The sequence below is a fragment of the Urocitellus parryii genome, chromosome 10 (assembly GCF_045843805.1).
Source record: "Urocitellus parryii isolate mUroPar1 chromosome 10, mUroPar1.hap1, whole genome shotgun sequence".
Lineage (NCBI taxonomy): Eukaryota > Metazoa > Chordata > Mammalia > Rodentia > Sciuridae > Urocitellus > Urocitellus parryii.
The window spans coordinates 76,371,577-76,385,825 of NC_135540.1; the positions used below are offsets into that span (position 1 = coordinate 76,371,577).

A 14,249-nucleotide genomic window follows, 5' to 3' on the forward strand; every position below is an offset into this window, starting at 1 on the left:
TGTTTCTTAATAAATGTATATACACTTTATATTTTTCTGTAAGAACTACTTTAGCTGGACCTACAAGTTTCTACATACAGAATTTTCATTATCATTTAATCTCTAGTATCAATTTACTTTACTTTTTAACATAAAGTTTAGTAATATGTAACTTAATTTTCAAGTTTGTGAAACTGTGTCTATCCTTTTGTAATTAAACTTTAATTGCTTTGCAATATGCTCAGATAATGCTCTACTCAGAAATTACCTTAACTGACAAGGGAAGAAAATTCTCCCAGTGCAATAGCCTATTTGTACTTGATAGAAAAGTGTTCTCCCAAAATTCATGTTTCCCCAAAATTCCTGTCTACCCAGAAACTGCAAATGTGATCTTATTTGGCAATTGTCTTTGCAGATGCAATCAAGTTAAAATGAGGCCATATTGGATTAGGGTGAGACCTAATCCAATGAATAGTGCTCTTAGAAAAGAGGGAAAGTTGGACACTAAGATACTAAGGAAAATGCTATGTGGTGATGAAGGCAGAAATTGGATCAATGGGTCTTCAAGCCAAGGAACACCAAGGATCTCCATTAACAACCAGAAGCTAGGAAGAGGCAAGGAAGGCCCCCCTAGAGCCTTCAGAGGGAGCACGGCTCTGCTGACTCTGATTTCAGACTTCTAGCAGGGCTGGCTTGGTGGTAGAGTGCTTGCCCAGCAGGACCAAGGTCCTGGGTCCAATCCCCAGCACTTCAAAAATTAAAAAAAAAAAAAATGTAGACTTCCAGCCTCCAGTACTGTGAGACAATAAAATTCTGATGTTTTACACCACAGATCCATGTGCAGTTGTGAACAATCTGACTAGATGGTCAGGGAACAGAGAAGATTGATGACAAAGAAGTAAGAGGAAGAGCTATGACAATGGGCTTCTCTTGGAAAGGACACAGACTGCAAAGATATTTATGTCTACGTGAATGCTCACCAACAGAGATTCACTGTAGAAGAAGCTCTTAATAACCAAGTGGACAAAATGACATTCTCCGTGGATGTCAAACAATCCCTTTGTCAGACACCAACACTTGCTCAATGGGCCCATAAATAAAGTGGACATGAATACAGGAGTGGAGGCCAGGCACAGGCCCAGCGACATGGACTTCTTACCAAGGCTGACCAGCTAATGCTATCACTGAGTGCCTTATCAGCCAACTGCAGACACAGGGAGGACTCCCTGATATGGCACCATTGCCAGCGATCAGCAGCCACCTGGTAGTGGATTGATTACACTGGAACTCTCCCATGGCTCAGAAGACAGAAATCATCCTTATTAGAATGGACAAACTCTGTGTGTAGATAGTTTCTGTACCCGTGATGATGTAGAATCTCCCAGACTTGGGCTGGAATACAGCTCAGTTGGTAGAGTGCTTGCCTTGCATGCACACAGCCCTGGACTTGATCCCCAGCACCAAAAATTAATTATTTAATTAATTAATAAACCTCCCAGACTCACAGCATCATGGTATTCAACATCATGGTATTCCACACAGCTCTACTTCTGATGAATAGATTCATCTATAGCATCTGCCCCTATATCTGCTCCAGTTTCATCCTTTTTGGATTTGAACTGGAACATTCTCAAGTGGGATCTCATCATATGGAGGTTATATTCACATTGATATTCATATACATATATATTAATGCACCTATTCATAATCATATTCATGTACATATTTTTATGTACATGTGTACATTCATATTCCATTTCGTGCATTTTTCATGATCATGTACATACTCATATTCATACACATATTCATGTACATATCCATATTCAAATTTGTGTACATGTACATATTCATATTCGTACACATCAAAAAATCCATTCATAGTAATGGGAATGCATCAGTGAACTCGTGCCTCTAGAATTTGGATACTCTGTCATCTGCAAGCAGCTACCCTAACTTAAAGGTAGAATCACTTACTCAAAACTCATTTACTGTCAGTATCTTCAGAGCACTCAAACAAAATACTACAGACTGAGTAGCTTATGAACAACAGAAATTTATTTCACTCAGTTCTGGAAGCAGGGAAGTTCCAGATCAAGGTGCCATAACAATTGGTGTGCAGGGCTGGGGATGTGGCTCAAGCGGTAGCATGCTTGCCTGGCATGCTCGGGGTGCTAGGTTTGATCCTCAGCACCACATAAAAATAAAATAAAGATGTTGTGTCCACCGAGAACTAAAAAATAAATATTGAAAAAAAAAAAGAATTGGTGTGCAGTGAGTTCTTTTTGCCTCATAGATATTCTTCTCTTCCATTCTTTCTTTTCACTCCAATCTCACATAGTGGAAAGAGTGAAGGATCCCTCTCATTCCTCTTTTATTTATAAGGAACTAATCCCAGTCATGAGGGATTAGTTGCTCCCACAACCTACTCATTTCACAAAGGCCTCACCTCTACACATTATCATCTGGGGGATGAAGGTTTCAACACCATGTATTTTGGGAAAGATATATACATTCAAACCACAGCAGTGCCAGAAGTAAATTGGGAATCTCCAGAATAGGGGATTTCCAGGGATACGTCTTCATATTTCCATGCCCAACAGTAAGCATTTAATGAAAAATAACAAAAATAAGCAGGAATATTGAGGACCCTCATACTTTATGAATGGAGGTTCAGGTCACTTCACTAGGACACCTGATCAGCTGAGTTTATGACTGAGAATAAAGGAAATACAGAATATGTAGTGGAGAAGAGAAGTCACCTATACCAACTCTGATCTCAGTACCAGTTATAAAACAAGGACTATAGTAGCTTTGCATATTTTTCTCTTTGCTTGTTATATGTATATGTTGGTTTAATTTGTAAATATAAACCATTTTATTTTATCTCCATATACAAGTTATTGGAGGTTAACTTTACTATTTAGACTTTATTTATTTTTTTATATTTTTGGTACTGGAGATTGAACCCGGGGCAATTTACCACTGAGCTACAACCTCAGCCCTTTTTCATTTTGAAGTGTAGACTAAATTACTTAGGGCTTTTCTAAGTTGCTGAAGCTGGCCTTTAACTTGCAATCCTCCTTTGAAGCCTCCAGAGTCGCGGGGGTTATAGGCATGCACCACTGTACCCAGCTACAATTTAGATTTAGGTAACAATATTTAGTAGAGTTGTGACTGAACTTTAAAAGCAATTAATATAGCCAGTGGTAAAATGCGATTTTTAAATTATAATTTTAAAAATTATGGTGAAATATCTGTAACAAAGATTATCATTTTAACTTTTTTTTTTTTTGGTACTTGGGATTAAAACCAGCATCCTACCATTAAGTTACCCCTTCCCAGATTGGAAACATTTTTTTTTTGTATTGGGGATTGAATTTAGGGGCACTGAGTCACATCCCCAGCCCTATTTTGTATTTTATTTAGAGTCAGGGTCTCACTGAATTGCTTAGCGCCTCACTTTTGCTGAGGCTGGCTTTGAACTTGTGATTCTCCTGCCTCAGCCTCCCAAGCCACTGGGATTATGCAGCCATGCCCAGCCATGCACAGCCACTGCCCAGCTCAGTTTGAAACCATTTTTAAGTGAACCTTCATTGGTACAAGGTACATTCAGATTTTGTGCAACTATCACCATCATCTATCTCCTGAACTTTCTCATCTTCCCCAACTGACATTCTGTACTTCCATTCCTCCCTTCTGGGCTCTGGCGACCACCATTCTACTTTCCATCTCTATGAATCAGACAACTCTAGGTACTTCATAAGTGTGGAATCATATAAAATTTATCTTTTTTGTAATTGGGTTATTTAAGGTATAATTTTTAATATTTGTTTTTTAGTTGTAGTTGGACACAATACCTTTATTTTATTTATTTATCTTTATGTAGTGCTGAGGATCAAACCAAGGGCCTCGCACGTACTAGGCGAGCGCTCTACCGCTGAGCCACAACTCCAGCCCCTAAGGTATAATTTTTAAAGGTAAAATCATAGCTCTCAAGCCAACATAAAATAAATACATCAAATATTTTATCTTATTAATTAATGGAGTAACCAGTAATATATTACAAGTAGATTTAAAAAAATGAAATCAAGGAACCATAAATGCATGGGCAACAAAGAATGCTAGAATGAATTTAATTTAAAAATGTGCAAAACCAGGGCTGGGGTTGTGGCTCAGTGGTAAAACTTTTGCCTAGCATGTGTGAGGAACTGGGTTCGATCCCTAGCACCACATAAAAATAAAATAAAGGTATTGTATCCATCTATAACTAAAAAGGATTTTTTAAAAAATGTGCAAAATAATCTGACCAGAATGAAGTAAGCCATTGTATTACACTAGATACAATATAACCAGCATTGAAGTATGATGGTTTTTATTTTAACTTTTAAATTAATCTCTATGAGCTAAAATAATCTGCATTATTAGTAGCTTTCTACTATTTACAGAGCTATAAAATAGCTCAAAAGGAAAGAAAAAGATAACCAAGGAGCAGGCTCAAGACAGAATATCCAGTAACCATACACATGGAACATGGATGAATATTGACAATATAGTACTGGGAGGAGGCGAGTTTCAGGGGGAGGGGCTTTTACAGTTATCAGTTTTTTGCTAGTCAGCTCCTAAGCCATTTTTCTTTGTCTTACTTTGAGTTATTGATCTGGATTCTGACCCCCTGAACATTATTTGCCAACTGGTTCAATGTTATGCCTTATCAGCAGGGGGCACTAGAGGGATACTTCAAGGCACAACAGAGGTGGTGTTCCTAAAAGGCTCCTGTCCTTTTTCCTGTGTAGACAACCACAGGCTCTGGCAACCTTCCACCACCACCTTAGTGGATGACTGCCAGCTCACCCTCCCCATATACCAATTTGGGGCTGTATCAGACTGGTGACTTTCTCTGCCATTAAATAGGCTACTGCCTCACCCCCTCCCAGGAAGTCTGAATCTCAGCCTTTGGGATGATGTCTCTTCTAAGTTTGTAACCTCCCACCCCCAGGTATTTATTTCCCTCAGACTTAAATGGAGCATAATTACTTTTATCTGCCATTCCATAGAGTTACCTTTGACTTCTCTTGATAATTAACCAGGTTTTATTAGTTAATAAACTTTATATTAAATTTCCCTGATACATTATTGGTATGATTCCTGTCTCCTGATACAATCATACCATTGCTTTCACCCCATTTATTTCTCTGTTTAAATTTTTAAAATTTGTTCTTTTTAGTTAAACATGACAGCAGAATGTATTTGGCTATTATCACTATTATACAATAGAGATGTGGCCACATCAATATTTATAGCAGTTCAATTTACAATAGTTAAACTATGGAACCAGCCTAGGTGCCCTTCAGCAGATGAAGAGATAAAGAAAATGTGGTATCGCTCCTCATTTATTTCTTAAACTTGGGGCTGGAGATGTGATTGTGTGACCCAGTGATTGAGTGCTTGCTTTGCATGCCTGAGGCACTGAATTTGAACTTCAGTGCTGCAAGAATAAATAAATTTTAAATTTTAACATGATGTGTCTAGTGTAGTTTTTTTTCTTTATCTCTTTGACACAGTTGAAACTTTTCAATCTGAAATTGTTCACCATTAATTATGTGAAATTTAACTTTATTTCTTTAAGTATGTCCTCTTGTTTTTAATTTTACCTTTTAGGACTCATCTTACATAGATGCTGGCACTTCTATCCTTCTATCCTCCACAGCTCTTTGGTATGTTTTATTCATTATCATTTCATGCTGCCTTTTCCATCTGTTTAGCTGTAAGTTTTTAGAGGAGAAATCAGCAAACTACCACCTGCCACCTGTTTTTGTAAATAGTGTTTTATTGTTGTAGTCTATAGCTGCTCTAGTGCTAGAACAGCAGAGTATAGATTTGCTACAGAGACTACATGGCACATGACCTTTAAAATGTTTACTACTGAACCCTTTTCAAAAAATGTTTGATAACCCCTATGCTAAGGAACAGGAAAAATCTCGGGCTTCTTTCTGTCTCGAAGGCCTATTGCTAATCTTGCCGAGGTTCACTGAATGAGTGAATAAATAAACAAGCTTTGAAAGACAGATAGTATTTCAAAAGGCAGAGAACTGAGATACTATTTCAAAAAGTAGTAGAGGGCTGGGGATGTGGCTCAAGCGGCATTGGGCTCGCTTGGCATGCGGGGCCCTGGGTTCGATCCTCAGCACCACATAGAAATAAAATAAAGATGTTGTGTCCACGGAAAACTAAAAAATAAATATTAAAAAGTTCTCTCTCTCTCAAAAAAAAAAAAAAAAAGCAGGAGAATAGCATTCTACTTTAAAGGAACAGAATTAAGCAAAGACAGAGAAGGAAAATCAAGGATAGCTTTCCAGTAGAGCAAAATGTCTATCAGAAGTGAAGCCAATGGGCTGTGGCTGTGGCTCAGTAATAGAGTGCTCACCTAGCATGAGTGAAGTACTGGGTTTGATCCTCAGCACCACATAAAAATAAAATCAAGGTATTATGTTCACCTACAACTAAATATATAGTATGTATGTGTGTGTGTGTGTGTGTGTGTGTGTGTGTGTATATATATATATATATATATATATATATATATATGAAGCCAAAAAGATAAATTTAACAAATAGTCTGCGAAGTTCTCTCTTTACAATAAGGAGTTGATACTGAATTCTCTTTGCAAGTGCTAGATGTGTCATATGACCAGACAAGTTGCTTAAGGAGGATTTGTCTGGTGGTGCTGTGAAGGACAGATTAAACACAGGAGATAGGAGACACTGGGGTTGAGCAAGGGTGTGTAGCAATGAGTTAAAAACTCCTATGCATTATGAAACTCGTACTTGTAAGAAAAAGGGATGTCAGATCACCAGGAACCAGGTTTTCTGCAGAACATTCACAAAAAATTGACAGTTATTTTAATTATAATAATTGTGCACCCAGTTCTTCTTACAGTGGGTCACATTTGCATTTCTGACTTCCAGGAGGAATCATATGAATAGGAATTTCTCTATCTGCCCACAATCTATGCCTGGCATTCTATATATTTTCTTACAATGGCCTTGGGGACTGATTGAAGCCTCACTGTCTCCAACCCATTTTCTCAGGGGAGCCACTGAGAAAATAATCTTTCGTAAATGCAACATGGTCAAATCAATTTCCTACCCACTACATTTAGGATAAAAGGAAAATTCCATATGTTGGCATGTAGGACTCTTCACTGTCAGTTTCTAGTTGATCTTTGTTTTCTTTCCCCTCCCCCCTCCCCCCTCCCCCCTCCCCCCTCCCTCTCTCTCTGGGGGGGGGGAGGCACTGGGGACTGAACCTGGGCATCAAACATGCTAAAAGCAGCATACCACTAAATTATACTCCCAGGCCCTGTCTTATTTCTATTACAATCATATTTCTATAGCATCATAATCTTTGCCTTGAGGTCTGTTCTGTCTTAGTTTGCTTATTTTGGGGGCAGGGAACTCTACTCCCCTTCATCTGGTTTAAACTAATCCTTCCTCCTTCTGCTTCAGTGTCAGTATCCCTGTCCTCATCTACACCACCTTCCCCCAAGTCTAGGTGGGTTGTTTTCTTGTCACAAATATATGTTCAACTCTCAATTTAACTATGGTTTATTTACATTTGGGGGGAACAAAGTAATGCCCTTTTAGATATATATGCAGTCCTTTTATGTTAGAGTTCGTAAACAAGTCTGGATGGTGCCTGGCAAAATGCCAGAGGGAGTGGTTTGAGAAGTAACAAAAGCGTGTGGAGATTCCTTATTGGTTGACTGATGTATCTAGTTTATGCTAATTAAGATAAGCTGTGTGAAATGTATAAATAGCTCTGTTGTCCTATAATAAAGGGCTCCTACTCCTGCTGTATCACTCCCCCCCCCCCTTATTTTGCTGCAGCCAGACTGCGGCACTTTTACAGTAATATAATTTAAACTGCTAGTTTAAAGGACTCAGATCTTGCCAGGCAAAGTGGTAAACACTTGTAATCCTGACGACTTAGGAGCCTAAGGCAGGAAGATCACAAGTCCCAGGTCAGTCTCAGCAACTTAGAGGAGCCCTGTTACAAAATTTAAAATTAAAAAAATAATAATAAAAATCAAAGGGCTGGGGGTGTACCTCACTGGTTCAATCCTTGTCCTGCAAATAAACAAATAAATAGTGCTTGGATCTTGCTGGCTACAGAGTTTGGAGTCCTTCAGGTTGGCCAAGAAAACAATTACCCACGTTGTGATGCCAGGCACATTCCTCGCCAGTCTCTCTCACCCCCACCCCATTTAAAAAGAATTTGTCTTTGGTAACAAAAGAGAGGGAAGAAGTAAGGACATTGCCTGTAACCCCTTGGTTGCACATCTTCCCAATCTGTGCACCTCTTACACTTGATACGTCAGCAGGTGTTTTCTGCCATTCTGATACCTGCAAAGTGTGGTTGGTATACAGCCAAGTGGAAAGTGGAAACAGCAACCAACCACGGTGCAAGATGCCCCTCCCATTAGTGTTCCAGTTCACTTTTTCTAATCCTGTAACCAAAATAACTGGTCGTTGTATCCATTTTCTAAAACTCTCATGAACAAGCAGGTCATAAACTGTATATGCTCAACTCTTAGAGCTATCTTAAAATAACCTCCTGGAAAAACCCTCTTAAAAGCTGTGACTTCATCTGACCCCCGTTTTCTAGATGCCAGGCTGCCTATAGCACTCAGACAGCTATCCCCAGGTCCTCCACATCCCAGGACAGTGATGCAGGCTGGGCAGGTCTGTCCAAAAGTGAGACATAAAACAGTCTTTACTAGGCTCAGACCAGAAGTCCTTGGGTCTTGAGGGCCTCTGTGAATTGGTTAATTGTCCTCTTCACATTCTTTCCTGCCTGTCTGCACAGCTTCATAAGCTGTTTTTTCTTCTGACAACAGAACTTGGCTTTCTCCTTTCTCTCTTCCAGGTTGGCCGTATTACTGCCTGGTACTTCCAGTGATCTTGTGAGCCAGGTGTCCCAGGTAGGCAAACTTTCTGATAGGATTCAGACACACCACTTTGAGAGCACCAGGAATCACCATCTACTTTTCCTTATCATAGGGCAATGGGATCCCATCAAACACTCTCTAGAGCAGCCTGGCCTTGCCCTATCATCCAAAAGTGAGGTGGCGGGTATTCGTCCACTTGTGGAGGAAGGCCCGGTTCCTTAACTTGTTTCCTGTAGAAATTGCCATAAATGTTTAAGCCCTCATAGCCCAAGACCACTACCTTCGGGTCCAGCAGTACCTGCTTGGTCACAATGACCTTCAGGTGGCCCAGGAGATGGCCTTGACTGCTCAGCACTAGCACCTGCTCCTCTACCATTTTTGGCAGCCACCTGGACCCATCAGTCTCTAAATGTTAAGTTCTCATCCCCTTGGACTATTCAGATGTTCTGGGGATACAGCCTATGAGCTCCTCTAAGTCCCAGGGGGTTTTCTCGTTTATTTTAGAATCTTGAGTAAAATCATAGTTTAAAATTATTAGGAAACATCCCAGGAGTTGCACATGAAGCAGCAGCTAAAAAGAACCATCACTGAATTAAAAGGAAAGATTTTATTTCCAGTACTGATAAAATATATATATCAATACAAACAAAAAAAGAGACATGCTTCACCTTAGCAGAAATATAATCAGAAATAAATGTATGTAACAGATTAAGAAAGTGCTAGAATTTCACTGACTATGCTAAAAATATAATTGAAGAATTCCTATGGTGAAAATGAAGAGTAGATAATAAAGCTAAGTATCTGCAGCTCTGTTGCATATTTGTTTTTCTTTCATAAATTGGTCATAATTTTTAAAATTTAGATACAGTGTAACTATCTTTAAAAGTAGCCTGCTTATTAACCATTTATATAATATGACCTGGAAAAAAGTAATGTTTTAAAAAAACTTCTTGGAGCCAGGTGCAGTGGTTCATGTCTGTAATCCCAACTACTTGGGAGACTGAGGCAGGAATGAGGCAAGTTCCGGGACAAACTCAGTAGCTTAGTGAGACCCCCCACAACTTAACTGAAACCCTGCCTTAAATTTTAAAAATAAAAAAGGACTGGTAGCTCAGTGGTAAAGAACTACTGAATTCAATCTCCAGTACACAACAAATAAAAACTCCTTGGAATGGCTCTTCTGCCTTTTTTTTTTTTTTTTTTTTTTATGCTGGAGGCTGGTGGAGATCAAACTCCGGACCTCAAATGCATGTTAAGCACATCTGCAGCCCCACTTTTTCTGTATTTATTATTAGAAAATTGATTTTGATTTGTTTTTAAATAACCTGTCACCATTCAGGAAGCAAATCAATAAAAGTGCATTGGAATTGCTCATTTATTTGCTTGTTTCTTCCACCATACTGGAATCTGATGTAAACCATTCTGTCTTTGTCACTGGCATGCCACATTACTTGGCACGTTGCCTTAAAAATATTCATATAAAGTTAGTAGCAGTTGTGATGCATGCAGCCCTTGTTACTTGGGAGGCTGAAGCTAGTGGATCCCATGAATCCAGGAATTTGAGACCTGTCTGGGTAACATAGTGAGAAACAGTCTCAAAAAAAAAAAAAAAAGTATATTCATATGAATGGAAGGAACTATGATCTGAACCGGAGCTGCATCCCCAACAAGATTTGCAACTCTAAAGACAGAAAGAAAAAATTTTAGCAAACTTTCAATTCAATATCAATATTATTTCCTTTCTTCCTTTTTCTCAAACTTCCTTTCTTTCTTTTTTTTTTTTTAAGAGAGGGGGGGTCTCAGTGTGTTGCCTAGGCTAGCCCCAAACTCCTGCGCTCAATTAATCCTTTAGCCTCAGCTGGGACCACAAGTACATAGCACTGTGTCCAGCTCATTTTCTATATGGAATACGGTTGGAAAAGCACTATAGACTATACTGTGGAAGATGCAGAAATAAGATAAAGAAGGACAACATTTTAGGTAGAAGTGGTGAAAACCCTGACATTATGAAACATTACTATGCTTCTACATCTTTTACAATGAAATGTGTTAGTTGCATAGTAAAAAGGTTAAGATATTTGTTATTGATAAGAATAAATATCAACTTGTTAGAAAACTGTGAAACTTTGCAAACACCCATCTGCTAGAGGTGACTCCTGTCCCACCATGCTCAGAGATGATCTCCAATGTTTTCATCTAAAGACACCATCAAATTTCATCAGGGACACCTTAATTAGTATAGCTGTTAAGGTAAATTAAGCCAGTCTCACAATGGGGGCATAGGGAGTAGAGAGAAAACAATTCATGGGAAATTAAGTGAAGTAGCCAAGGGTCTCATTTGGAAATGCAAAATTTATTGATTATGATTTCAAGTATGTGGACAATGAAGGACTCATGGGGGGCAAAGCAATATTTACCCTCCCCCCTCCAAAGAAAATAGGAAAGAACACAGAGGTCCTGGAGGTTTATTTTTCATATATACATTAATTTACATTATATATTTTATTACATTTAAGTAAGGTGACTTTCTTCATCCAAATGATTTCACTCATTTAAACCATTAAGCTGTGGGGGGGAGGGGCAAGTAGGTCATTTGATGTAATCTTTCCTCATCTCTTTCAGGGAGGAAGATGAGATGAAGCAATGAAGACCGCTTGTTGCTTTCCTTGGTAATGTTCATAGTAGGAATTGGCAGCAACTTACCTAGACTTGAAGTTTTCCTTTCTTCCTCTGGGTCTATTTGCTAAATCCCTTTATACCCATTAGAATCTTCTGGGGTTGGGGTAGTGGAAGACAAAAACCTGGAGGATAGATTCAGTTTCCCGCACCACTTTTAACTTGTGACATTGAGCACAGTACTTATTTTTCAGCACTTTGGTTTCATTATTTGGGAAATGGGAACAATATATCTGTTTTATAAGGTTGTTGTGAAGATGAAACGGGCCTGTGTGTGAAAAGCCTTTTTTTAAGCTGTAAAACGCTCCCCAGATGTTAGTTATTATCTTCTTTAAAGGGCACAGAATCTGTTCCACTTGTATAGAAGATTGCAAAAAGCCTCCTTGACACTTTTAGTCAGAACTTGACCCTGAGCTTAATCTCGCTGTCAAGCCAAAGGGTTCTTGTGTCCCACAACAGCCTGGGGCAGGGTCACCCACGCGTTCGGTGCGGTCACTGCCGTGTTCCATCCGGAGCTGCAGTTTCCTCGCGATCCTCCCACCAGTCTCCTGGGTAGGGCCGCGACGTTCCTCGCCATTTGGGTGGCGCCAGCTAGAGGGCGTGGGCGGGGGAGGAGCAGGGTACCGCAGCTCCGGGGATCAGGGGCGGGGCGGGGCCTCCCGCGGTGGGCGTGGCCTCGGCCTCCCTGCCTGCCTGGGACTGCCGGCGCGCGTATCTGGCTTGCAAGCTAGCAGCAGAAGATCGCGCGCGGCCCCTGCGCACTCGGCCGCCTCTTGTGCGCATCGCGGTCGGAGCTGCCTTCTCGCCTCCGCTGCTCCGGAGCCAAGCCCTGCACCCGCGGCTGCTGAACCCCGGTAGGACGAGCTCTCCTGTGCTGTCTACACCCGCGCCCCTTCCCACTGCACAGGTCAAGGAAGGTGACTAGGGTGCCTGACCTGGGACAAGAAGCAAACGGGGTCTAGAAGGTAAGTGGAGCCCGGCGTTCCCTGGGTGGAGGAACCCTTTGGCCCCCAAAGCCGCAGCCGTAGACTAACTCGGAAGCTGAGACGCTCGCCGCCTCACTGCCTACTTCCCAGCACGGTGACTCAAGTCACTGGCGTTCCTACTTTTCCGGTGGGAACCTTCGGGGTGAACGGGTGAAGGAAACGCAGCCCTCGCACCTCGTCTTGAAAATCCGCAAGCCGGTATCGTCCAGAAAAGCGGGATGGAATTTAGGAAGAAACCCATTCTCTCTCCCCATCGTCCACAAGTCAAACATTTGCCCTTGCTCCCCGCGTCTTGCGGAAAGATGTCCCGTTGTTGGAACACGGTCCCTTAGTTGCGTAATAGACGAGTCCCAGAAGTTTCTCCAGGAGTAAGAGAGAGGCTCTTCTCTTTTCCACTTCGAAACCCCTCCACCATGCATCTGGTAGGAAGAGATTAGTGGCACCGATTCCATCAAATTGTGATTAAGGGCGAGGAATGCATGGGTCTGTGGGCTGCACCCTCTAGAAAGCGAGGAGGAAAGTTGGAGGCACCTTCTGAGACTTACTTCTGGGCAGAAGGAGACTGCGTCTTAAGAATATGGGACTGGTTAATTTCTCTTGATGATTTTTTTTCCCTCTAGTGTCTGATCCTCTGTGACTGTTGCACTGCTAGCCCTCCGACGGCTCCAGCGCCGAAATCCGCGAAGGGAGGGGGCAGGGGATTGAGTGCTGTGTGAATCATACCTTACCTTAATGGTAGTTACATTAATGCTGTGAGGGACCTTCGAGCGTCTCAATGCCCGGCCCCCCACTAACCCCTAAATTCCCTTGCAAATAATTTTAGAAATCATCTTGGCTTTGTAGGTTGAAAATGTATCTAAATCTTCAGTCTCTTGGGGGAAAGTCCTTACTGCCGGTGATTGGATTCGCCTTGTTTTGTTATGTTTCCATTAAGGGTAGGTGGTTTTAATCTTGTTGGTGCAGGATGGTGGCGGCGGGGGGTGGGGTAGTATTGACTTACCGCGGTGGAACCAGACAGATTTAAAACCTTCAGTGAGAAACCGTAAATTAAAGTTGAAGACGCAGTGTTCTCTGGGACAGTCGCGAAGTGAGAAAAGCTCAGTAATGGAGGCACAGAAACATCCAGCAGAGGAGTCGGAGAGGTAAGGGGATTATTTCACAGCAAGGTCATGCAGAATGCATAGAACGTAGCAGAATACCTCTGTTCGACCTACAAGGTGTCAGACTCCCCAGAATAGAGGCACAAAAAAAAAAAAAAAAAAAAAAAAAAAAAGGAAAACGATCTTTGGACTCAAGAGTCAACTTCTCTGAGGCTTAATACCTAGGCATGGCCCTGTTTCAATATTTACTTCCTCTGTCTAATGTATTTCCTTACCTTGCCTTTCATCTTTAGTGGAAAAGATTCCTTGAGTGGATATTTTGGAAATAGATTCATAGGAGTATTGAAAATTCTGGACGGTTTGCCTGCTTTAATTTAAAGGTGTTGTCCCTTGCCAGTGTTTGAAAGTGTTGTATTTGAAGATAAGTATACAGAAAGGGAATGGATAAATATACAGAAATGGAAAGGAACTAAAGGATAATGTTCCCAGGAGACAAGCAGAGAATTCAAGAGAATAGATAAGTAGTAATTAAAACAAGGAAAACCTCATTTGTAATTAGCT

At 40.8% G+C, this 14,249-nt stretch overlaps 2 pseudogenes across 1 annotated transcript in view; one reads left to right on the forward strand and one right to left on the reverse strand.

The window, feature by feature from the left end:
* Positions 1 to 8,760: 8,760 nt before the first annotated feature.
* On the reverse strand, positions 8,761 to 9,302 carry LOC113200365 (large ribosomal subunit protein uL13-like; annotated as a pseudogene).
* Positions 9,303 to 12,328: 3,026 nt separating this feature from the next.
* The window catches only part of LOC144257268 (AF4/FMR2 family member 1-like), a 99,046-nt pseudogene continuing 97,125 nt past the window's right edge, over positions 12,329 to 14,249 (forward strand). Inside the window, exon 1 of the transcript XR_013344412.1 lies at positions 12,329 to 12,567. The product of XR_013344412.1 is annotated as an AF4/FMR2 family member 1-like (transcript). The remainder of the gene's footprint in view (positions 12,568 to 14,249) is intronic.